Here is a 26,052-nt window from a genome sequence, read left to right as displayed (position 1 = left end):
TAGTTGGAAGGTGCAGCCCTTAGTGACACTTAGGAAACCACAATTCCCTCTTATTTCTCATGCACAAAGGTGAGTGCTGTTGTTTAAGTTGCCCAAAAGGCACCACCCATGCATGCCAAAGAGGGAGGTATCGGTAGACTGGCATCCCCAAGCTTTGCACAAGAAGAAAAAGATTTGGTAATGAAGCCCAAGTGTGTCCCCACCACACACACACAAATGGTGTCCAGTATATTCAGTGGCCATGGAACGCTGACGGTTGGGATGGGGATAAAAAGTTGGGAGAGAGCAGGAATGGAAAGCTGTATGGTGGAGAAGAGTATGCCTGAAAGACCAGAGTTCTGAATAGGAACATTTCACACTGCAACATTTTGCACATGTTCCATTCTCTTTTACAATGCAATATGCATGGTTTGCTTCATTGGTTACATCACAGCCATAATGAAGTGTGGTCAATGGTTGCTTTCAATGCACCAGAAGAGTAAGCCATGTAGGATGCCAACCTGCAAGTAACTAGTAGCTTTCCAGAAGCGAATCAGACGTCCTGCAAACCTGGTGCAAGGTTTCTGGAAGTCAACAGGAGAAAGAGTGTGTCACATGTGGGTGGGGTAGAGGAACTTGTGAGATTGTCTGCCTCAGGTATCCAAATAACTTGACCAGATTTGGTTACCATGTAACTTGACTTGAAAGTGGCAAGGTACAATTTGCTATTTCTCCTCAGGCAGCAAAATATATTGGGCTGCCTTGTCAGGATTCCACAGGCACACACAGCAGATGACCAGGAAGAGAACAATAAATGCCACGCTTGTCTGCAGATCCTACTTTGGGCTCCACTAAGACAGCAGCTACACCTTACCTGTTCCAGCTTTGACCACCTGGCCTCGCTACCCGACCTGCTTCTCCTCCGGGATTTCGTTGCTGCTGCTTTTGTTGTCAAACCACTTCCTAAAAAATGTAGCGTCGTGAAGCACCCGGAGTCTCTTATTAGTCTTATGAGGCAGAGGAATGAGCGCTGGATTGTTTACTGTCAAAGCCTTCTCAGTTTCCATTCCATCCTGCCCCTAAAGATTTTGATTACTATACACTTCCCTTTAACATTAAAATATTATTTATTACAGATTTACACAAACTGCGCGTGTGAGTTTCATGTGAAGGGAACAACATATTGATGCTGGATAAGAAACAGTTTGAGCTAAATGATTATATATCCACGCATTAACAAGGCAGAGAAGGAAGGATCTCCCCCCCCCCCAAGCCCACACCCTGAGAGGTTAAAGGGCGCGTGTGGACCAGATCACCAGGAATGCCACAAAATGAGCCACGTTCCTCTCCCCAACCTCGCAAAAAAACAAAAAACCCACCTCCAAACCAGCGTCATAATACGTAGGGTTTGCAGGATCCTTTATTTTCTCCCTTCGCTAATAAATCTCATCCATTCCTCGCTGCAAATCCCCTCTCCTGCTACTAACTCCATCGCCTTTCCTGTTCTTTCCAAAGCTGCTATTTTCCTGTCGGATTTTCCATGGTTATCCTCGGCCTCTTTAGGCGCAATAATGTTTAGGAGAGATTCACGAGAGTTCTGTAGATGGTGAGGACTTTCCGGAGTCTGTAGCTTTGCGACAGGAAGGTTACAGGAAGAAAATGAGGAGAGCGGGGGAGAAAAGATTGTACATATGTTTATATGTTCTGCGTCCAGTCCCCTTTGCCCTAGTAATGTGATGTGGAGATATCTCAACCTTTGCTTTCCCTAGTACTGAATCCGAGCACGAGGCAGCGCAGCTGCGTCGCTGTCTCTCCTTGACCAGGAGAGGCGGAGAGAGCGGCGAATGAATCCGGGCCTCCTCCTAGTCGATCGATCCCCGCAATTATTTGCACATACGGACTGAAAGGTGACTTGACGCTTGCTCCCCGGGGAAGATCCCTGGCCATATGGCTGAGGAGGCGGTGGCGCTGCTTCTTTCCATATGAGCTCTCCAAGGTGACTTGATCTGTATGTGCGTGTATGTGTATGCATATATATAAATGCTTGGTTGTCACCTTTTCTCTCTCCCCTCATGGGCATTACTCTACTGAAGGAGAAAGGAAGCAGCCTTTTCATCCCACCGTGCAATAAAATTAAGGGCACGTTTTGTTTGCTTGGTGGCTTGAGATGCCTCCGGGTGTTGCCTTTGGAAAATCAGTTGCTGCTGTTGCTGCTGCTGCTGTTTAACTGGCTTGTCCTCATGAATCGGAAACCGATTTAAATCCGCCTCTCTTTCGAAGAAAAAGTCATTTAGGAAAAGAAATCCTAAGCAGTTTTTGGTTTTTATTTAAAGTAGCGTTTTCTCAGTTGTCAGATGTGCCATTTATTGGCGAAGAGAAAGGAACGTGTGTGTGTGTGTGTGTGTGTGTGTGTGTGTGTGTGTTTCTACCGACAACGACTTCTTTTGCCACTCTAGACAAGTTTGGATCTTCTCAATCGTCTCTGTGGGTCCCTTCCGGTTTTGCTACAGGTCCCGGGTGCAAGACGGAAGGAGGGTTAGGAGTTAAGGCTGTAATCCAATGTTAGTCCTTCTCAAAGTAGACCAACTGAAGTCAGTAAACTTGAGTAACTCCAATGCATTGATTTCATGGGTCTGCTTGGAGTATGACTGGCGTTGGCTGCTACTCTAAGTCTTTAAAAAACAGGAGCACCTTCAGAGTGACCTGAAACTCAGAAGGAGAGATGAGACCAAGAGCCAAAATAACAACCGAACATTAGAAGGCCGCTTCTGACAACCATAAATAAATTGCTTTTTTTCAAGAAGTTGATTGCAAGGTTTTGAAAAACACAGAAATCTATTGGAGGCCACAAATATCAAGGGCATTCCAAAATGCTTTGGCTAAAAAAAAGGGGGGGTCGCTGGTCACGATCCAACCAGAGCTAAACGCTTATAAGACAACAATCATAGGCACAAATATAGTCTGTGGCCCACGAAAGTTTATGCCACTATACATATCTTGGTATTTAATGTGCTTTTCTTGCGATAGGAAAAGCACCACTCCAGCGGCCTGCTGTCTGGAAACTGTTACTTAGCTCCATCGAGCATGACTTTACCAGGGGAAGAAAGCAGACACTGTTATAATCCCACTGGTTTGCATAGGAAAGTGCATGACGGATCTATATATGTTCACTAAGAAATAAGCCCTACTGAGTTCAGAGGGATCCGGTACCGAATAATCGTCCATAGGTCTGCAGCCTTAAACACGTGCTGAAATCTTTCCCACTCAAACCAAGACGTCGTGAAAATGCTTCGCAGTGGCTGGATCTTCCTTAGAGGGAAAAATCGCATTTCATTAAAGTGTCTTGCTTCTAAACAGGACTGTAGACCTTTCAGGATCCTGGGAAGAATTCCAGCTGCAAGACGACAGGAACTTGTGATATAAAGAGAAACCCTCCATTTGCCGTCCAAGGGTCTCCCATGATCTCCCCAAAAACAAAAGCAAGTATTTATCTCGCTTCACTTTCCTAAGCGCGAAGCTCTGTTCTGTTTTTGCCAGTGATCCCGTGAAATGGACCAACTCTTGGGGGATATTAACATAGCAGTCCCGTGTTAATAAGGATCTCGACCGGATTAGGCCCGCAGAAGTTTCCAGCTGCCCATCTGAGCGGCCTCGACAGCGCAGCGCCTTCTTTTGTGTCAAACGCTCCATCCTTAACCTCCGATCCGTCAGGAATGTCTTTAGTTACCGTCTAATTGATAAATTGCCTCAGGTGCCATCGGTAGGCGCACGTACGGCTAGAGAACCACGCGCGCTAATTAGTCACGAAAGCCGTAATTGGAAGGAGGGAACAGCTCAGGACTGTATCGAGATCATGGACTCCGAAGCTGGCACCGGTTGTGTTTATCATAGGTGTTTGGAGAAAACCGTTCGCCCCGTCTAGGGCCAACGCAGCTGCAACAGGCAGCCCGAGAGCCGGCTTAGCGATCATGATTTCCTTCTCAACAGGTTAGCCTAAGGGTTCTTCTCTGCTGGTGGGGGCTTGGTATCGCGTCTGCATCTTGGCTACGCGCTAAGGCAAAGAGGTCCCTGCCCGCAAAGGCGCGCACTGCTGACAAAGAAGTGCGCGCGCTATATAGTACGGCACACACACGCACCTGGGGTTCGGTTTCACTGAATTCATAGCACAGGAGTCTGTTGTAGGTGTGCTATAGACTCAAAACGTATTTTATTTTGCTCCCACTGAAAGAAACTCATCAGAAACCAATAGATCAGTCCTTGTTTCTAGAGTAGCCCCTTGCCCTGAAACGGAGCTGGAGATAGCTCCTCCTATTGGCTTTTTCTCCACATTTCCTCAAGGATGGGGCTTGGGGAGGGGACCGTGATCCCCGTGGACTTGTGGCGCTCCGATTGGCCATTTCGGCTGGGGTTGATGGAGGTTGAGAATTCAACAGCAGCCGCAGGGCAAAAGTCCTACCTCACCATCCCAGGCAAACTCGGCCCTCCAGGTGTTTTGAGACTACAATTCCCATCATTCCTGACCACTGGTCCTGGTAGCTCGGGATCATGGGAGTTGTAGGCCAAAAACATCTGCAGGGTCGAGTTTGCCTATGCCTGCTCCTGGGGGTATGTAGTCAGGCCTGCCTACCCAAAACCAGCCTGCTACATCGCCGTTACCCAACTTGGGCGCAGACGAAAAGGTAGCAAAACCCGTTTCGGTGGCCTCTCCATCCCACTTGTTGAAGCCCCCCTGAGGCAAGTCTGTTTTACAGAGTACCGGTAACTTGGGCTAATGCTTTCAAATGCAGAATTCGAGATAGAAGAAAGGGACCGTAGTCGACTGGTATCGATGCAACGCCTAGATATTCGCTGGTAAGTTCCATTGAGAAATGGAGGCTCTTTCCGTGTTTAGGATCGGTGAGGGCGCAAGAGAGTGACGCTAGAACTTCTTGCGCAGATCTGAAGACTTGGAGACCTATTACTGAGCGGCTCTAACATCTCTTGGATTCCCTAGGCCCTGAGAACAAGTAGATCTCCCTCTTCACGTGTATACACTTTATGCATATAAAAAGCTCGAAATATCGACCGTCTGCATTTGTTAGAGAGAGCTTAAAAAAACCAGTAGATCTCTTTGGAAGCGTTAGCTAAACTGAAATACTTCTGAATGGGTCTCCCGGTGGAAATCGCTCTCTCTCTCTCTCTCTCTCTCTCTCTGTGTGTGTGTGTGTGAGAGAGAGAGAGAGAGAGAGAGAGAGAGAGAAAGAGGAGAGAGTAATTCTTGTGGGTGCAGGCTGAGGCGCACATTTAACACGCGCTTTTCAGTATCTCGGTTCGAAGAAGACACTGAACCCCACGTTTCCCTTTGAGGCCACCCTTGCTGCAGAATTCCCGGGGAGAGGGAAATCTGCCCCTAGCCAGCGTCGAGGTGGGCTTAGCCGGCTCTGGCTGGCTGGGGGGGGGGGGCTCCTTCCGGGATAGAAGGACGCGCCGTTCCGGCCCGAACAGGTTGCCTTTTTTCGTTCCGAGCGTGCGCCCGCGCCTGGCAGCCCTTGTCAATTCCAGCCTGCGAGCTTGTGGAAATGCTCTACGCATAACTCAGGACAGAAGGGTGGGGGCGTAAAAAGCCAAGTCCAAGCTCCATGGGAGCACTGGGAAGAAACCTCGGGCGCCTTGCCATCCACAAGATGCGAAAGCCCACGGGGGAGCTCAGCAGCCAAGCCCACAGAAACGGCAATTCCCCCCCCTCCCCGAGGAGCTCTTGCTAAGCCATGTGTCCACGGCGCTGCGGTTTGCAGACTGCAATTATTAGCTAGGGTTTTTTGACTTGCAGGTTCCCAGACTGGGATTGTGGCGAAGAGCCAGCGGCGCCAGGCCTGTCTTGGCCCAGTTTACATCACTTCGCCAATTTTATCATCATTGACCTGGATTCGGCTGTGCGCATTTTTGTCAAGAATCGCGGGGGGAGGCATTTTTTTGGGGGGGGAGAGACGGGGAATGCTTTCCAAAGGACCGTCATGCTGTACCAACGTCCCTGGTGCTAAATCCCATTGAACCCATGGGGCTTACTTCTCAGTAGACATGCATACGTTTGCGCTGGTAGCCACCGTTATCCATAGGCAAAAAGATCGAGAGGTTTTATCACCTACGACTAGGTTGCTTCCTCCTTCCTTTGTATACAAAAAAACACCTAGTCCACGGGCGGCGCGATCCAATGCATGCATGCTTACTCCGAAGTAAGCGCTATGGTTTTTAATAGGGCTTACTTCCAGGTCGGTCTACACACAATTGGTCAAAGGGGCCGTCACCTTTCCTAATAATGCACACTCGTACCAGAAACGTTCTGCTTCTCCCGCTTCCTCTCCACCACCCTCATTTAACTAATTATTACATCGTAGGAAACAAACCGTGGAATAGACTATCTTAGGACCTAATCAAAGGCTTTTTTTGTAGATGTAAAAAAGAGCGCAAAGCACGTTCTTCTCCGTTTACCCACCGAGGCATTACAAAACCAGCTAGCATTACAAATATGAACGCATGCATGGAAGGAGACATGGGGATATAATTAGACGTTTGATTTTGGACAAATAAAAGACTGAATTTTCTCGACGGGGCGGTGGTTGGGTTTATATTACTGTTTTGTACTACCTCCTTTTTATTTATTTTTTTAAGGTTGTTACACGTCTCTCTGTGGGCCTTTAACGAGAATGATTTTTTGTATTCCCTCGTGATGGAAGCTGCTTGAGATAAAATCAGAAGGATGCCCGACCCATGCACACCGGAGTGGAGTCGATCTGGAAAACAACACAAACCTATTTCCACTTCGCTGTAGTGATAACTCCACCAGCGTTTAAGCCGAGATGCATCAGTAGGGACGAGGCTCAGGCTTCTCCGGTCACACACGCCCATGGGTGTAGCCAGGATTTATGTGGCGGGTGGCAGGATTCGTGTTGGGGAGGCAGAACCTCAGTTTGTTAAGTATTTTTAATTGATTTACTTTATTGGCGGGACAGCTGCCCCCCTCGCGGCTATGCCCATGCACAGGCGCAAGCGTGGAAAAATCAATGCTGAAAAAAGGCCTTTACGCGCTCCTCTGGGCTGTCACACTGTTTGCTCGGAAGTCCCCACTGACTTGAATGGGGCTTCCTCTTCAGGGCGCTACAGGACTGCAGCCTTGAAATCCGAACCCAGGAGGGTTTATTCGGAAGCAAGTCCTCCTGATTTCAGTAGGATTGACTATACCAAGTCAATGCGGTTTATAATAGGATTGCATCCTAAGGGAAGGATACGGTCTTGGATGGAATAGCGGGAGATGTAGGAAGGGGGTAGCAACAGTATCACTGGTCAGTATCCATGGGCCATATTGGTCTGTACGACCAAACGAGGAAGCTCACAGATTCCACAGAAGGGAAAGTCCCTCCAGCATTGACCTGAAGCTAAATGCAGACTTGCCTTTTCCTGACCTTGAGTCCACTTGGTTCCTATTGACGTGTTGGCAAAACGCGGTGGGCACCTTGGGTGGCGGGTAGCGGGTCTGCGTGGTGCTCTGATTCCGCTCTGTGAATGCAGAAGCAAAAGCCCAGGGGCCCATTCTAAAAACCAACAGTGGGTCAATCAGGCGTCCCTACTCCCCTTTCTTTACCTTTGCGGTGACGTTAAAATTCCTGACTTCTCCTTCCTTTTTTCCATTAGAGAGACTCTTCCGAGTTCCCAAGACGGCGACCCTAAGCAAAATTGCCTGAGAATCAACCTTGTTTCAACTCCAGCTCGATCCTAAACTTTCCCGCAAGTAAGTCCTATTGAACTGAACGGTGCTTACTTCTGAGAAGGCAGGTGTAGGATTACTTTGGTGGGTATACATTGGCTATACAATGGTACCTCGGGTTAAGTACTTAATTCGTTCCGGAGGTCTGTTCTTAACCTGAAACTGTTCTTAACCTGAAGCACCACTTTAGCTAATGGGGCCTCCTGCTGCTGCCGCGCTGCCGGAGCACGATTTCTGTTCTCATCCTGAAGCAAAGTTCTTAACCCGAGGTACTGTTTCTGGGTTAGCGGAGTCTGTAACCTGAAGCCTCTGTAAACTGAAGCGTATGTAACCCGAGGTACCACTGTACCGGAAATTGCTTTTCACGCAAGTGAGCTCATGAACGCTGGCCAAGGATCGGCCTGTAAAACTACAGAGTTTCTGGTCGTAGTTTCGAGACCAGCGATTATACTGGACAGGCCCACATTAGCAGAGGGGTACCTAGGCCCCATTGCGCCCTTGGCAATCCCCGGCTCTCTGTCTTTCTTCGAGATTTTTGCTCCCACCTGGGCCTGTGTCCTGGCGGGGACCAACCTAACCAACCCCTGGGTACGCCCCTGAATATTTGCACTCGAATTAAGTGGGCGGGGATGTGGACCTATTGCCCTTACTTCTTGTTGCAGACCTGAATTGAGGTCCTCGAGGAATGATTGGCTAAGAATTGGGATTCATGGGTGTGTGGATTTTATGATGGTCCTCCTAACCTTGTATTTTAAACACTGCGCCCCGGGGCGAAATTTCTTGACAAGTAAAGGAATTTTAATGACCACTTCGCCCACGACTGCTAATTCCTCTCATCCTAGCTTAAATTCTCTAAAAGTGGGGTAGAGTATGGTAGGGCCATAGGATCTGCTTTGTACGCAGAAGATCCCAGGTGTAATCCTTGGCAGGATTGAATGTAGGGCTGGAAATACCTCCCCATCTGAATTCCTGGAGAGCTGCTGCCATTCATTGTAGACTTTACTGGACGAAAGATCTGACTCAGTAGAAGACAATCTGCTACGTATTCATTTCGCATCAGGTAAAACTCCCTTTGTTCCAGATTGATCTGAATCTACTATAGGAGATCAGGCACTGAAGTGGTTTCAACAAAAGTACACTTCACTTTCAGAACCAGGCAGGGTTTTATTTAAGTGTGCGTGTACCACTGTTTTAAAATACAGTGGTACCTCGGGTTAAGTACTTAATTCGTTCCGGAGGTCCGTTCTTAACCTGAAACTGTTCTTAACCTGAAGCACCACTTTAGCTAATGGGGCTTCCTGCTGCCACTGCGCCACCGGAGCACGATTTCTGTTCTCATCCTGAAGCAAAGTTCTTAACCTGAAGCACTATTTCTGGGTTAGCGGAGTCTGTAACCTGAAGCGTATGTAACCTGAAGCGTATGTAACCCGAGGTGCCGCTGTACATTACACAGTCTGTAGCTTGGGTAGCGTGCTCCCGTGGGAGTTTTCTCGAGGGTAAGTCACACTGAGTTTCAATGGGACTGTCTTTCTAGGAAGCGCGCTTGAGATTGGGCTCGCAACTTCCTCTCCTGCTCCGCCAGAATATCAAAGCTGCAATTCTATACGCATTTATTTAAAATATTTATACAGCGCCTCTTCGGTGGTACTCCCACGGCAGCTTACAAATGCTAGACAAACAAAAACAGGATATTAAAAGAGTTTATGATAAAGGAAGGATAAGAATTACGCTGGCACCAGGCAGATTTGTCTGCGAAAGGAGTTCAGGAAAAGAGGGCCACAACCGAGAAGACCCTCTTGGTGGTCACCTCAACCCAGATGGTGGGTACCTGGGAGAGAGCTCCCAACTATGACTTCAAATCAAAGGCACGTCGATACCGGGTCTTATTCGGGCGCTTATTTTGGAATCGCTGCCTCAGATGGATGTTGTGTACATAAAACGAGGAGCGAAAAAACCATGTAGACCGCCTTGAGCTTCTTGGAGAAAAGGTGGGCTACAAAACGAACCCTTCCACTGAACTCAGGACTCCTCAAGACACAAGAAAAAATGGCCTGACCCGGCCCACCTCTGTCCACACTATCAAAAGGCCATGTGCAGAAAAAAATTAACTGGTCATCCCTTTAATAAGAATATTTTTCACCCCACAGACTCCAGCAGAGAACAAACTAGCGTCTCTGCCATTAGGCTTCCTATACAGCACTAAATAAATGCTCAGCAGAGTTCCGCATCTTTGATAATAGCGCAGGGCAACCTCGAGCGAAGATTCCTGAACATCCTATTTACTTATTTGTCAAGAGGGCGCGATCCTATGCACTTCTACCTAGGGGCAAAAACACATACTCAGGTAGTCTGCAATCCTATACCCACTCTCCTCGATTTCCGCGTAGCCGTGCATAGGATCGCGCTGCGCGGCTATTCACGTTTTTGGAACCCGAACCGAAGCCAGGCCTGCAAGCCAATTCCACAAAAAATGAAGGATTGTTAAAGAGTGGAAGGGGACGAGATGGTGGGGTGGGCGCTTGGAAGTGGGGTTTGATTATTTTTTTGTGGGTGGCGTCGGGGCGGGAACCCCATCCGGGTTTGTAGTGGAACTGGAGCGCAATCGAGCAGCAACGCCAAGCCAGTCTCCAGGCTTCCCTTCGATGGCATCTTCCTCAGCTCTGACTGGGATCCCTCCGAAGAGATGCTGCGAACAATATTGCAAATCCCAGAGGGACTTTTGCCTGAGAGAGCCAGCCGCAAAACTTGAGCCATCCTCCCGGGTATATCCTCAGCTGGGGCTGCGGCGCGCTGGACTGCCTTGGCTGAACTGATTTCCATGGGACGTTTCCCTCGCTTGTTGCATTGTTTGTATTTAATAAGAATATCTTGTTCTGTTTGTTTTGTCTCCTGGGAGCCAATAAAGCTGTGAAGTTTTTCTTTACACCAAATGCAGCTCTACGGGCGATCAATCAATGGGTAGTTTTTGGATAATCTGTGAGAGTGAGAAATCTAATAATGCAAGCAGCTCAAAAAAAGGGAAAACAGTCTATTTTCTCTTAGGTTAGCTGAGCCAGGACTAGCTAGAACCGTATATTTCAGGCATGAGATAGTGCATTAGTGTCTCAGTGTGTATGGACAACGTGTGTTCTCCCTGTGATGGCTTCTGTTTGCATTATGGAATATTAAATACTGGATTATTTAATACTATTTGCATATGGAATATTAATATATACGGAATGTAAATATGAACGTGAGCGTAACAATGCTCTCTTTCCACCTGTGATTCTCTGCCAGAGGCATACAGCTCTGTTGCTGGAGGGTGTACATATATATATATATATAGCCGTGACCAGCAGTCATTGGCAACCTCGAACTTTCATTTAAAGCAGTGGAATCCTCGGACTGAGGAGGCCGCGGTCCTAAACACAAGGATTAGGATGGGAGCCTGGAAGAAAAACGCACGCAGACGGCGCTCCGAGCTCAATGTGCATGGATAGGACTGTCCCTCCTACTTTTTTTAATGTACTTTTTAAAAGTTTCAAGCACAGGAAACATGCTGCAGGTAGGCAAGACACCTAGAATCATAGATTTATAGAGTTGGAAAGGACCAGGAGGGGCATCTAGTGAGACCATGAAGGAATCTTTTTTGCCCAAAGTGGGGCTCGAACACACAGCCCTGAGATTAAGAGTCTCATGCGCTACCGACTGAGCTATCCTGCAGGCTGGTGGGGACCCACACGTTAAACCAAAACCGCGCATCATGATCCTAACCATGGTTACTGAATGGTGCATTTATGTGCTTAAGTACCACACAACTTATGGCCGTCCTTTCCTCCATCGTGGAAGATCCACGCAGTCGCCGATGGCGGCTAACAACAATAAAACAGTACAAAAGTACAGCACAAACAACACTCTAAAATCATTCATTATAAAATTAATTAATTCAAGCCACTGGCAACCATTGGGCCAGAGCTCCGCGAAGATTGCCGAGGGAGGGAGTCAGGCTGTGCCCTGGCCAAAGGCCTGGTGGAACAGCTCTGTCTTGCAGGCCCTATGGAAAGATGTCAAGTCCCGCAGGGCCCTGGTCTCTTGTGACAGAGTGTTCCACCAGATCGGAGCCACGGCCGAAAAAGCCCTGGCTCTAGTTGAGGCCAGCCTAACTTCTCTGTGGCCTGGGACCTTCAAGATGTTTTTATTTGAAGACCGTAAGTTCCTCTGTGGGACATACCAGGAGAGGCGGTCCTGTAGGTACGAGGGTCCTAGGCTGTATAGGACTTTAAAGGTTAAAACCAGCACCTTAAACCTGATCCTGTACTCCACCGGGAGCCAGTGCAGCTGGTATAGCACCGGGTGAATGTGATCTCGCAGTGAAGACCCCGTAAGGAGTCTCGCTGCAGCATTCTGCACCCGCTGGAGTTTCTGGGTCAGTCTCAAGGGCAGCCCCAGGTAGAGCGAGTTACAATAATCCAGTCTGGAGGTGACCGTCGCGTGGATCACAGTGGCTAGGTCAGGGCGAGAGAGGTAATGCCGCCTTTGTTGTAGCTGCAATCTGCGCCTCCATGGAAAGGGAGGTGTCGAAGATTACACCCAAACTCTTAACAGACGGTGCTGGCACTAATTGCGCCTCCGCAAGAGATGGGAGTTGCCCCCCCCAATCCCATATCGTCCCGTCCCAGCCACAGGACCTCTGTCTTCGAAGGATTTAGCTTCAACCGGCTCCCACGTAACCATCCAGCCACAGCTTCCAAACATCTGGTCAGTGTGTTTGGGGCCGAGTCAGGATGGCCATCCATCAACAGATAGAGTTGGGTGTCATCAGCATACTGATGGCAGCCCAGCCCAAGACTCCGGACAAGCTGGGCGAGGGGGCGCATAAAGATGTTGAAAAGCATCGGGGAGAGTATCGCACCCTGAGGCACTCCACACACCAAGGAGCGGCGCGATGACAATTCCCCCCCAAGCGCCACCCTCTGTCCCTGACCAGAGAGAAACAAGCATAGCCATTGAAGGACTGTGCCCTGGATCCCCACGTCGGCAAGGCGGTGGTCCAGAAGTTCGTGATCGACCATCTCGAAAGCTGCTGACAGATCTAGAAGAATCAGTAAATATGCATGTTTTGGATTGAATCACAGCTCCCAATGACTTCTTAACACCGTGTATGAATGTTTTGGGTATTGTGAGCCGCCTTGAGCACAATTGTTTGTGGCAAGTGGTGCACGGTGGGAGACGAACTTGGACAGGATTGGGCCACCCAAGAGACCAAACCACCAATCAGGATGCTCCCCATTTCAAGCCTCCCGCTTGCATTCAGATGTCCGGATCCGATGGCGAATTTGTTCACAGTGGCCCCAGCACTGTATTTGGTTTTTTTTAAATGCTATTAATAATAAAACAAAACAAGCCACAACCACTCCCATGACTCTGGAGATGACAACTGAAAATCCCCCCAAACAAATTGTTTAATCAATGAAGCGTCTAACAACTTTAACACTTCCTGGTCGCCTTGTTAATAAATGTAATTTGAGGTAGATTTATAAACGGGAGGGGCGAGGGTGGGGGCAGATCTCCCCCATCTAAACAGCTAAATCATAGTTAGGCGCCGTTCACATCTCCCAGATGCCTATGGACTCCTCGGAATTAGGTGTTAAATAGACAAAAGTGACCTAAACCGCCTTTAAAAGCACAGCATGACCATGTAATTTCTTTTTCTCTCCCCCCCTCCAGTTTGTGGGGGTTTTTTTATTTAAAAAAAAGATGAAACTTCTTTCCAAGTAGCTATCACCCAGATTTAGTGTGAAAAGTACTGTAATTGTAATTCACGCCGTCAGGGTCTATGGCTGATAGACTATCAGCTGTTCTGTAGTTAGGGGAGGCCGTCTCCTTCGTTTTCTTTCTCTCTCTCTCTCTCTTTCCTCCCCCCACCTTTCCCCCCCTCCAAAGAGGAAAGCTGCCAAATGCTCCGCTATACCTCCAGCAAGCTAATCGGATGCCAAAACAGCAGCTGCACACATATGCAAATTGGCAATTAATAATATAACATTCTGGGGTGCTTGTGGGGGGGGGGGGGAGAAGAGGAAAGATAGAGATTTATTTTTTTTTTTCAAAGGGAGGAGGGGAAGGGAGAAGGGAGGGGGGGAAGGAGCTACCTGAACATGAATAACCTTAACAGTGCCAGCGAAGCTCTGATCAGAATGGTGCAGAATTAATGAGCCACTGGAGAGAATTTTTCTTCTCCAGCACCCTCTCTCTCTCTCTCTCTCTCTCTCACACACACACACACTCTCTCTCTCTCTCTCTCACACACACACACACACACACGAACAGAGAGAGAGAGAGAGAATCTTTGTTGTCCTGCCGAGTTGCCCGGGTAGAAATAGTCCCAGCCACTTTGGATTCCCTGAGAAGAGACGCTTCTACTTTGGTTTAGCATCGCTTTGTCTTTGTGCAAAAGAAAACAACGGGGGAGGGAATGTATGTGTGAGAGAGGGGAGGAAGATTCATTCATATAGATGTCATCAAGGACCCCCGGCCCAATAACACATCCCGACCACCCACCCACCGTCTCACCGATGACTCCCAAGCAAAGGAGCGGAGCAGACACGATTAACTGTGATTATTCCTCGCGTTTTGCGCGCATCCAGGAACAGGCGAAAGGGCTTGTCGGTTTTGCGCGGCGCTGCTGCAGGAGCAGCAGCATCAGTAGCCGCCTGACGACCCAAAGAGCGCTTCCAGTAAGCTCCTCGTCTTGACTGGCCGCTGCCACCGCATCCCCTTTCCTTGCTCTGGTCACACAATAGAGCAGCAGATGTTAGATCAACATCCTCCAGATGTTGATAGGCTCCCCTAGCCAGCATGGCCAATGGTATGGGAGGATGGGAGCTGGAGTCCAGCCACATCTGGATAACCATAGGAGGCAGAAAAGGATAGGGGGCATGCCTGGACTTGCCAAGCCCTTCCCCACTTGCCCACTTACACACACACACACACACACACACACACTCTGCTCCACATGCAGAAATCAAGCACGATAACCATTCCCCCACTCTTTACTTCCTATGCCAGGCAACAGGAGTGCCAACATGACCCCACAATCGTGGGTGCCCAGGGCCATGGGTGCCATGCAGAACGCCTGGCCCTGGCGCTGAAATTTGTGGGTGCCTGGCCCCTTCATGGGGAACTTTGTGGGTGCTCGAGCACCCAGGGCCCCAAGCAGTTGGCACCTATGCCAGGCAGGCCTTCGTCCATTACATTTTTACATATGAAGCTTCTGCTAAATGTGAAAGAGGTGGTGGCTGGGGCACCGGTTGGCAGAGGGCGTGACCTGACCTGGCCATTATATTTTTTCAAGGAGATAAAAAGCTTGCAACCCATTTTTTTTTTTTTTTTGAGAAGACATGATTTGCCCATTCACACATTTCATCCCTCTGTAATTTATGTTCAGAAAAAAACTTTCAGGGAGGCAAAATAATATGGGACGTGGAGCCTGAGATAATGGTTAATTTCTGGGGGGAAAGAGAGGGCTGAGTGGGATTTAAACATACCTGAAAACTGTAAGGTAAAGGTAAAGGGACCCCTGACCATTAGGTCCAGTCGTGACCCACACTGGGGTTGCAGCGCTCATTTCGCTTTCATTTGGCCGAGGGAGCCGGCATACAGCTTCCGGGTCATGTGGCTAGCATGACTAAGCCACTTCTGGCGAACCAGAGCAGCACACGGAAATGCCATTTACCTTCCCACCAGAGCGGTACCTATTTATCTACTTGCACTTTGACGTGCTTTCGAACTGCTAGGTTGGCAGGAGCAGGGACCGAGCAACGGGAGCTCACCCCGTCGCAGGGATTCAAACCGCTGACCTTCTGATCAGCAAGTCCTAGGCTCTGTGGTTTAACCCACAGCACCAGCCGCGTCCCTGGAAACTGTACCTGAGAGCTAATAGCCCTGCCCCATAGGAACTGATGGTGGCTAAAGGCTTGATACATCCCAATGCCAATTCTGGGTGATGAAGCTGGCTGGTAGCTCAGCTCATGACCTGCCTGAAATGACATATGTGCAACAGGGCGAGGTATATTGAGACATATAACGCATATTACAGTGGGTTATGGTGCCTGAGCAAAGCACTTCTATGGATTGCTGCCACTGTGGGAAAAAAAACTTGCCTCCCTAATGGACATTTTCTTGCAGTGTAGAAAACTCAATTTTATATTTAACGGAAGTATTTATTTTCAGGGTGTCATGCATATTTAGTTCCCAAATGCTATCACTTCCAGAACTTACAAAATGTTAAAACTCTCAGCGCAGCGATAAGACTGGTACCAAAGAAATCAATCTGGCAATTTAGCATCCAAAATAGGTACAATGTAGAGAACAGGATGTGCTCTAGCATTTGGGGCATATTGATGCGCATATTCCATATATCCTTAGCAGGGGGAAGTTGATGTGGAAAGGGTGTCCACCTAGGATATCTAATGTTTAATATTGGTTTGCAGAGACCTTACCCATTGCTCTTTAACAATGCAGTTTATTCTGTCCTCCTTATCGCATACATATTTTGTTACTGAGCCCCAGTGATGCTTGACAAACACACCAGCTCCATTTTAAAATATGAGGCAGCAGAGAGGAGCTAGATGTTTTCTCTTTAAATCGCCTTTTCCTTCCATTTTATAGTGCAAATGCACACAACCACCACATTTGAATAAAACAAAAACGCACAAGAAATTTTTAAAAAATGGGATCTGAAAATAACATTTAAAGATATTCAGCTCTTCCCTCTCTGAATATTCCCCACATAAATCTCTACCTCTTCTCCCACATTAATGACACCTTGCTTTTATGTAATTTTGTTGTTGCATTTCACACTGCAGTCCTATGCATGTTTACTCTGAAGTGTTCAGTAGCATCTGCTCTCAAAGAAGCGTATCCAGGACGGCAGCCTCAAGATAAAAACCAATAATATTTTTAATAGATGGGATAAAAGTGAGATTAAAATACATTTATACCAGAGGCCAGTGTGGTGTGGCACTCTGGGGTGCCTTGAATGATGGTCAGGGGTTGTGCAGACAACACTGGCCTATGTCCCTCTTTCTTTCTTTCTTTCTTTCTTTCTTTCTTTCTTTCTTTCTTTCTTTCTTTGCTTCCTTCCTTCCTTCCCTCCCTCCCTCCTCTGATGCCCTTTCACGTCTCTGCTTCCCAAAAGCTTGGCTTTTTGTTGCAACTGCCTTGGCTACAAGCTCCACAAGCAAATGGTGGTTCTGGGGCTGCCTGGAGGAGGCTTCCCAAGGAGAGGGGAGAGGAGGCTAAGGGAACATTTCACAAGGGAAGGTGTTCAAAAAGGGGTGAGAGACTGCTGGCTCTGGAAGCAAAGGGGTGACATGACTGGGCCTCTAAGGCTCGGAGTGCATTTCCCCACAGTGGAGCCGCAGAAAGAATGTAGTTGGTCAAGTGATCAGTGGGCTCAAAAAGGTTGAAAACTTCTGATTTATACATTTATCATACATGGAGGGCACTTGCAATGCATGAGCCTTGCTGCCTGCCTTTCCCCTCAGTGAACATAAGAGGAAAACAAGATGCCATCCCCTGCTAGCATTATTATCTATGCACACAAGCAAAGGCACTTCTGCGAAAATACAGTTTAAATGTAGGTGGTTGTTCAATGGTGAGCTATTGTATCAAACTGGTTTCTTAAACACTACTCCTGCCATCGTAGGACAATAGCCCCCCCCCCACACAATGCTTTGCTCTCCATTATCACCTAGCAGTTTGAAAGCATGCCAGTGCAAGTAGATAAATAGGTACCACTGTGGCGGGAAGGTAAACAGCGTTTCCATGCACTCTGGTTTCTGTCACGGTGTTCCGTTGCACCAGAAACGGTGCATGACCTAGAAAGCTGTCTGTGGCCAACCCCGGCTCCCTCGGTCTGAAAGCGAGATGAGCACCACACCCCCATAGTCGCCTTTGACTGGACTTAACCGTCCAGGGGTCCTCTAACTTTACCTTTTATCGCACATTCTGCTGTTTTCCATTTGTCACATCATAAATTTAAAGCACATAGTTCCCCCCAAAAAATTGTAGTTTACCTCCACGGACTACGATTGCCAGCACACTTAACAAACTACAGTTCCCTAGATTCATTGGAGGAAGTCGTTGCCTCAAACGTATGGGGTGAGGATGTGACCTTGAACAGTTTCTACCGCTGCCTGGGCTTCTCATTCTTGCTAGAAGTGTAATAAGCTCTAGACAGAGCACCAAAGCAATCTGCACAGTACTGCAAGAGAGGGCTCACAGTTTCCCAGATCTATGAAATAAGGCTACATCCCAAGTTTCAGATTTGAGAGATGGTGTGTTCACAGATATTTGAAATGCAGAGAAGCTGATCAAAGAATGTAGATCACAGGGACAAAGTGCAGGGTTTTAAAAATGTGCTTACCTCTCTGCTGAATTGTGGCTTGACGATTAGACAGATTAGCTTAATGCAGATGAAACCATTAAAGACTGAGGATGATGCTTCTACAAAATCATTTTGTTTTGTAGTCATTTATTCATGTACCAGTGTGAAGGGGGCGGGGAGGGAAACAACAACGGTTGCATCCTGATTTGCACCTACTCACTTTCCGCTAAGCCGCATCCAAATAAATTGTTCTGTGAGAGTGTAACAAGAAAACATTTGTGAATTTGAAATTGCACAGCATATTGAGGGATTCTATTCTCTAAACTAGAGTCGCAGGGAACGAAAACTCCAATTTGGCTCTGTTTCTTGAAACGCTCATTTCAGTACATGGAACCACTGTGAAAAGTCTATAGAGTTTGGCTCCCCTGTTCAGAATTAAGCCAGCCAATTTCTTCTCTGTTTATGCATTTTCCTAGAATGTACAGACACAAGATGTATTGAATGCTTTTGCTTCCTACATGAAATTAGAATGATATACAATTTCTCTCTGTACTACCAAATCATCATATAGCCCCTGACTGGCTGCTGAAAAATAGAGGAAGGGGTGATGTGCGTTCTAATGACAGCATCCTATTCACCCATTAGACAGTGAGAGCAAGTGCTGAGTCTACTGGCATGCATCCTACACCCTAGTCATCCCCTTTGTCCTTTGGTCATCTACCCCATATGGAACCAGAGCTTGATGCTAGTGAATGACACTTTGGATTTTCAGCAGAAGCACAGATCATGAGAAGGGGCAGCGGAATTTGGAGTAGGAAGCAACAGCAATAGTAACAGATTTCAGGAAGGAGGATCAGCGTCTTATCAAAAATAAGTAAGGGGTTAACTCTATCATCTTCTCAGCATGCTCGTCCAGTGGCAGATAATGGTTTCAGCAGCCTGGTAATAATAATAATAATAATAATAATAATAATAATAATAATAATAATAATAATAATAATATTTCATTTGTATACCGTCCTATACCCGCAGGTCTCAAAGTGCTTCACAACATAAAATCCCAATATAAGAACACAAAATAATTTGTGGCCATTCCAGTGGGTCATCATTTGGATACACACACACACACACACACACACACACACACAAAAATATCACAGATCACCTGCAAACTGTTAGATTTTTTTCCTATAATCTGCATAAGCCTAGTAGCATAGAAAAATTTTCAGCAAACATTTAAATATTACTATTAAAGAAGACTGCTGCAAAGTGGAAAAGTGTTCCACAATACTGGGCCGATAATTAATTAATTTATCAAATTATTATTATTATTATTATTATTATTATTATTATTATTAATTTTTATTTTTTTAAGCCCTCCAGGCAGTTTACAAGAACTATTTAAATGACCAATAAAACAGTCAGTTAAACATATTTATAATATAATTAAAGTTAACAATAGACTAAAAAAAGAAGATTAAAACAGGTCAACATCTGCATGTCTGGATAGGCTTTCCTCAACAAAAATGTTTTAAGCAAGCACTTGAAAAGTATGGCGAAGATGCCTGCCTGATGGCAGCAGACCAGGAGTTCTAACGTGTAGGTGATGCCACATTAAAAGGCCAATGCAGAACGTGTACTATGTGGCACAAGCAACAGTGTCACATCTGCAGATTGACACGATCGAGTGGGAACATACAGAGTAAGGAAACAAGCAAACAAACTTCTTTCTTTCTTTCTTTCTTTCTTTCTTTCTTTCTTTCTTTCTTATCTTTTCTATCTTGATTTCTATTATAACAGTCCCTATAGGGTTGAGAACTCAAACTGACCCAGAGCTCAAACTGAATTTTCTTCTTATGTTTGAGCTGAGGTCATAACTGGTTTTGGAGCCATGGTATCTTTAATAGTGGGAGAAGCTTGTCCATGTTTGCTGGTGTACTCACCTGAACAGATTGCCAGTAAACAAACCCATCTATTCGCTTAGTGCAAGCCCAAAGTCTGCTCAATCATTCACTTAAATCTAGGCACTCCATATATCGCTTACACTCTAACGTCCACCCAGTCATTCATTTATTTTGGAATGAAGTTAAAATCGAACCAAATCAGGCTCATTTCATTTCCATTTTCACTCATTCTGAAACAAAAGCAGAGTAGAACAAATGTGACATACCTTATTTGTATCATTCAAGGTTGGGTCGGTCTGGGAAGCTTACCGGTCTCATCTGTGGCCATTTCCAGTGGCCACCCTTTAAAAAAAACAACCCAAAATACCATTCTAGAGCAATCTGGGAGAAGGATTGGCAGTCACCAGGAACAGCTACAGAAGCTAGTCTTGCTGCTGCCACTGAGAGAAAAAAACTGCTAAAGGAAAGAAAAGTAATTTGAGTAATAAAAAAGGCAAGAAATGAATAATGAAACGAATGCTAATTGAGTGAATAACTAGCAAAACAAATGAGGATCCTAATTACAAAATGAACAGAATACTAAAAAATAATACTAATAAAATGGGTAATGTCATCAGCATCTGACGCCTGAGACAGTTATCCCACTCTGCCCAACGGTAGAAGTGGCCCTGGCTGTAATAGTTTTCTAGCATCCTTGTCTAGCTCACTTGATTTCTTGCAGTGAGCTTTCCTTGCATGGTGACAGGCAGTGCTTTTTTTTGCTAGAAAAATAGGTGCCGATCAGAAGGGCGGCGGTTCGATTCCCCGCGACGGGGTGAGCTCCCGTTGCTCGGTCCCTGCTCCTGCCAACCTAGCAGTTCGAAAGCATGTCAAAGTGCAAGTAGATAAATAGGTACCGCTCCGGCGGGAAGGTAAACGGCGTTTCTGTGTGCTGCTCTGGTTTGCCAGAAGTGGCTTAGTCATGCTGGCCACATGACCTGGAAGCTGTACGCCGGCTCCCTCGGCCAATAAAGCGAGATGAGCGCCGCAACCCCAGAGTCAGCCACGACTGGACATAAGGAAGTTGTTACAGTAAGTGCCACACTTTTTAACAACGGGGAAAAAAGGGTGCTGGTAACTGCATACCCTTCAGTACCCCTTGAAAAAAGTGCTGGTGACGGGTAAAAAATATGCTTTAATTACAATTGAGAGAAGCTTAATGAATTCTACAATTATTCATGATATGCATTATAATGCACTCTCTAGCTGCCTGGTTAGTGGACACATTCTAAAATACAACCACGCCAACATATGGCCTTTAAGATCACCTTATTTTTATTTATTTTATTCATAAAAACATCCCCATGCCTCCCTTCCCTTCTAGTGCCATGGAGGCTGTTGTTTTGAATAATGTGCAACTGAGAAAATGTAACCTTTCACTGCTTCCAGCAACATATAGCAGGAAGCTCTGGCTGTGCTTCCGGCTATTTCAAGTGGTTAGGGAGTACGAAAAGCATCTTGTTACGCTGGCGGTGGCATTATAATAGCAATATCCAGTGGGTGGCATTCCACACTTATCCTACTCAGACTACAGACATTGCCATGAATGGACATGACTGACTTAGGCTCATTCATTTCAATGACTCTGCACTGAGTAGGACTTAGCTGAAGGAAAACTAATATAGAAATTCAAGTATGGCTTCTTAGGTAGCAACAACAATACCATCCAAGCACCTGAGGGAGGTTTAAGGTGAGGGTCCCAAAGTATACAGAAGCACAACATCTATTTTTTAAAAAAATTCAATACCTGTTACATAGAGCCAGGGCTTTTTTCTTTTCTTTTTTTCCAATTGGAGCCCACCAGATCTTAGCTCTGGCACCTCTCAGGTAAGCCAGGTGGGCATCACTGCCATTCTAAGAGAACAAGGAAGAAGTTCACAGTGAGCTCCAGCACCTCTTTTTCTAGAAAAATAGCATTGCATAGAACTGAAAATAATTGAGAAACAGCAGCAGCAGCAGCAGCAGAAACAACAACAACAACAAGAAGAAGCAGCTAGGGAAATAAAGCATGTCTGGAAACTTAAGATCATTCACACAGCGCTCCTTTTAAGAATAGCTAAAGGAATTGTTCCAAGTATCCTGAAACAAAACTTAGAGGAATCCATGAGCCATTATTCCTGTTAAATCTGATGCACACAAGCCAATAATTCTCTGGATTATATTTGGGAAATCCAAAGCAGTGTTTAACATTCTGTAGGAAAAGAGGTTTGGGATAACAGATTCATGCCTGACTGAGCACTGACACCACCAAGATGAAGAGGGGAAATAAACATTCTTAATTAATTCTACATAAGATCAGGGTATGATCTTATGTGTAAGGGATAAGAAGCCCCTGCACATTTTGTCTGTTTTGCTGCTCTGGCATATGGAACGTGTTAGCCAAGCTTGTTGTGTGCCCACCATGTAAATCTCATGACCTCATGCGAATAACATTCACATTTACTTGAACATCTGATTACATGAATGATCAGCATGTGCTGGAGTCTCTCACGTCACCAAAGAAATAAATTTAGTGTAGTCACATTGCATCTGTGACTCTGAAAAGCCCTATAGCTTCTCAGCTCTGGTTTTGCATCTAGGAATATTGTCAGCAGTGACAGGCAGTGACTTTCCAGGGTTTCAGGCAGGGAGTCGTCCCCGTCCCCCTGCCGTATCCGGAGACCCAAAGAGGTGAACCTGTAAAAGCACGTTCTCTGTCACTGAGTTACAACCCTTTTGAAATGGGAGTGCTCTTTTTAGTTCTGCAGTGTCGCCTGCATGCACTTTTGGAAAGCCCTCCTTTTATTTTTAAATCTTTGTAAGTGGTAATAGACGGAAGGCTTCTAAAATATGGATCAGGGGAGAGCTAGTGGGAGAATCATTGTCGTTAGGGGAGTGGAATGGAAAGTTGGGGAGAACGGCTGGTAGAGTCTCTGTTGGAAAATGACAGTGAGTGGCAGTGGCGTAGCGTGGGGGTACAGGGGGGCCGGCCACACCGGGCGCAACATCTGGGGGTTAGGGTTAGGGGGTGCAAATCCACGGGTTAGGGGGCGCAAATTACTTGCCTTGCCCCGGGTGCTGACAACCCACGCTACGCCACTGGTGAGTGGCAATTGTGCCTGCAACAGGGACAGGAAGGGACAAGGGAGAGTGAGATCAGGGAGAACAGTTAGAGCCTTTGAAAGGGCCTAGCTGTTCTGAAACTTAAGAAAGTTACTTTAGATAAGGAAGCCGCCACTAAAGAGTTCTGAATATTAAGACTACTTGTCCTGAATGTTACATTCCTTAAAGAAATACCTTTTTATACTTTCAACCATTTGTGTTCTGGTCTGGGAGGAATCTGGGGTGATTATGGGCTCATTCACATGGGAGTTGAATGTGGATTTGAAGCTGCATGTGCCTTGATTTTTTGGATAAGGTAAAGGTAAAGTACCCCTGGACGGTTAAGTCTTCAGGTTGAGGGAGCCGGCGTCTGTCCACAGACAGCTTTCTGGGTTATGTGGCCAGCATGACTAAACTGCTTCAGGCGCAGAGAATCAGTGAATATGTACATGTATATGTATAGATAGGGACAAATCAGCAGTCAGCAAGGAACAAAACTGCCCTGTAATGAAGAGATGCAGAAGGATTACATATGAATCATGGCATTATTTGCCACATCCTGGTGTATGTCTGTGATTGGGGCAAGGTGATTCCACAGTAAATAGCTCATCTGGAAGCCTAACGGTTCCATCCCAGATCCAGTATAGGCAATGCTGTAATTTGGACAGAAAAAGCATGGAGGGGGCTGTTTCTCAGGAGCATGTTTCATAATAGAAGGTACAAGTGGGAGCCTAATGCCATTTATGGACACATTTCATTCTAATTAGTTTATTCTAAATAATTCCATCATTACTTTATTACACCCTTTTCACCAACAGCACATGCACACGTTTTGAGGCATGCATCTGAACAGAGCCATGTCCAGTTCCCCCACAAATGTCACTAACCAGCAGGGGTTGATGTGAAGACTCAGGGAACATTGGATCATACTGGAAATTCAGGCCTCCTCATTTCTTTACTCTGCTTCCCAAGAAACACATATCTGTATCCTCACCATCTCCTCTACCCATTCTTTCCTTTCCACCATACTTTCTTTGGGATATCTACTTCCCATTTTTGCCTGTTTCTTGTCCTCAGATCCATAATTCTCTGGTGTACTCTCGTTCTCTAAAGCTGCAATCCTAAATCCATTTATCTGGGAGGAAGCCCTGCTGAACTCAACAAGACTAATTTCTAGCCAGACATCCCACAAACTTCTGGCTTCATATCCACCTTCCGGGCTTTTATGACATCATAGAGGCTCAGTCAATTGGAAGGACTCACAGAGCAACAGTTGACATTCAATCTATGTTTAACTCAGATTTTGCCCTTTTTCTTACTGCCTGTGAATTATTATTTTTTTGGCCAGTTAGCCAAGCTACAAACTTCCCACTGATCTGTTCAATGTAGTCTTCAATTTGACACATCATACTTATCTAGGCAATTGCAATAGGTGCCCTAAAACAATATTCATACAGAAACCCTGAGTTTGGTATTACATGATAGTTGAGTAATTTCCACCCTTTTTGGTTTCATTATAAGTGTTAACAGTCATATAATTTGTAGTAATTGCATTACATCTCCTTATTTATAATAGCATAAGCCATTTATGTAGAAACAACGTGGTGTCCTCAGGAATATTACCTTTTCAGGCAAGAAGTAAGCTATTAAATCACACTGAAAATGATCATTGTTGCAAACACTGTTAAGTGTCAACCCATTATGAAGGAGAATTATTCAATCCACCTGGTATATTGAAGTCAATCACATGGATAATTTGTACCTGTGTCTCTCTCCTTGGAGATACATCAACTTTATTTTCAAGGCAAGGAAGACCCTACTTACAGCTTCAAGAGCATCAACACTTAAGGAATGCATATTGCAAGTCGTCAGTGTCAAAATATTTCCCAAAGATCTTTGTGATCTTTGCCCATATATGACTTGTTTATATAAATACATGGAAGGGATAACATTATTTCAGTGAGATATATTTAGCTCATGAGATACAACTTGCTCATTACTTCTTTGTTCCTTAATGATGTTTTCTGCTAGTGGGCTACAGTAGACTGTTCTTGATCATTTTGTGACTGAAATGATGTAATTCTATTAAAAGATTATCTAAATGAAGAAAGCTATTTTGGGAACTTCTCACAGACATCTAACCAGGGCCGTCATAGCTCAGTTAGCTTAGCTCTCCATTTTTCAGGATCAAATGTTTTATATTGTTTTATTTAGATTTACAGGAGCTCAACGCAAATCTTCAAGATTTAAATAGCTTCCACAGAGTTAATTTGGTAGCTTCTTTTTTCTCCAAATGACTTATTTTTAAGCTGTGCTCAGATATCTCCAATTGAATATTATAAAAAGAAAGTCTTTCACAGGAAGTAGGGGGAAGAAGATGGCCTGCAATCGAGAGAGCTCCTTTAGAGGTCCTATTCCCACCTGGTGGGACATTTGACACACACATTGGAAGCTGCCTTTTGTACTCACCCGATTTCAAAACTGGTTTCCCATGTGGCGAAAGGGTATGTGGTCTTTTTTCTTTCTTTTGTAAGTCTTCATAATCAGTTTGTTCAGCCATTCTCTGACTTGTGACCAAGACTTTTAAGGCCGCCTAGTCCAACTCATAATGTGTTGCCTTTTTCTTTTTAATCCTCATCTCAGATCCAGTCTTGCTTGACATATTTTCAATAATGTTCCTATCAGTTGCCTTAGGAGATTCATCTCCTGTTGCCTTAAAAGAAACCATGCTAACTAGGCCTTGTTGCTTTATAACAGCTGAGTGTCTCCTATTTGGATGAGAGTGAAAAATAACAGCTACTACACAAGCAGCATCACTCAGCCTGAAAAAAGCAAGGAATTTCTGAACCTATCATTGACCTTTCACTCCTGACCCTCCCAGCCGCCATATTAGTGCGCTCCCACCAAAATACCAGCTTGTGTTTACAGTCTGATTTCTCCTG

General features: G+C 45.8%; 1 long non-coding RNA gene across 4 annotated transcripts; it reads right to left on the bottom strand.

Annotated features, from left to right (window-relative positions):
• Nucleotides 1-317: 317 nt before the first annotated feature.
• LOC310664865 lies at nucleotides 318-24,317 on the bottom strand. Of its 4 annotated transcripts, none has more exons than XR_014505084.1 (4): nucleotides 23,998-24,317; nucleotides 21,777-21,883; nucleotides 20,257-20,332; nucleotides 318-563 (listed from the first exon to the last, which is right to left on the bottom strand). It is a non-coding gene; the product is annotated as an uncharacterized lncRNA (long non-coding RNA). The 4 variants fall into 4 exon arrangements; XR_014505085.1 differs by lacking the exon at nucleotides 318-563 and adding an exon at nucleotides 18,196-19,025; XR_014505086.1 differs by lacking the exon at nucleotides 318-563 and adding an exon at nucleotides 18,196-18,558.
• Between the last annotated feature and the right edge of the window lie 1,735 nt (nucleotides 24,318-26,052).

The sequence above is a fragment of the Podarcis tiliguerta genome (assembly GCF_965153285.1).
Source record: "Podarcis tiliguerta genome assembly, chromosome: 1".
Lineage (NCBI taxonomy): Eukaryota > Metazoa > Chordata > Lepidosauria > Squamata > Lacertidae > Podarcis > Podarcis tiliguerta.
This window is presented reverse-complemented; position numbering and strand designations above follow the sequence as displayed.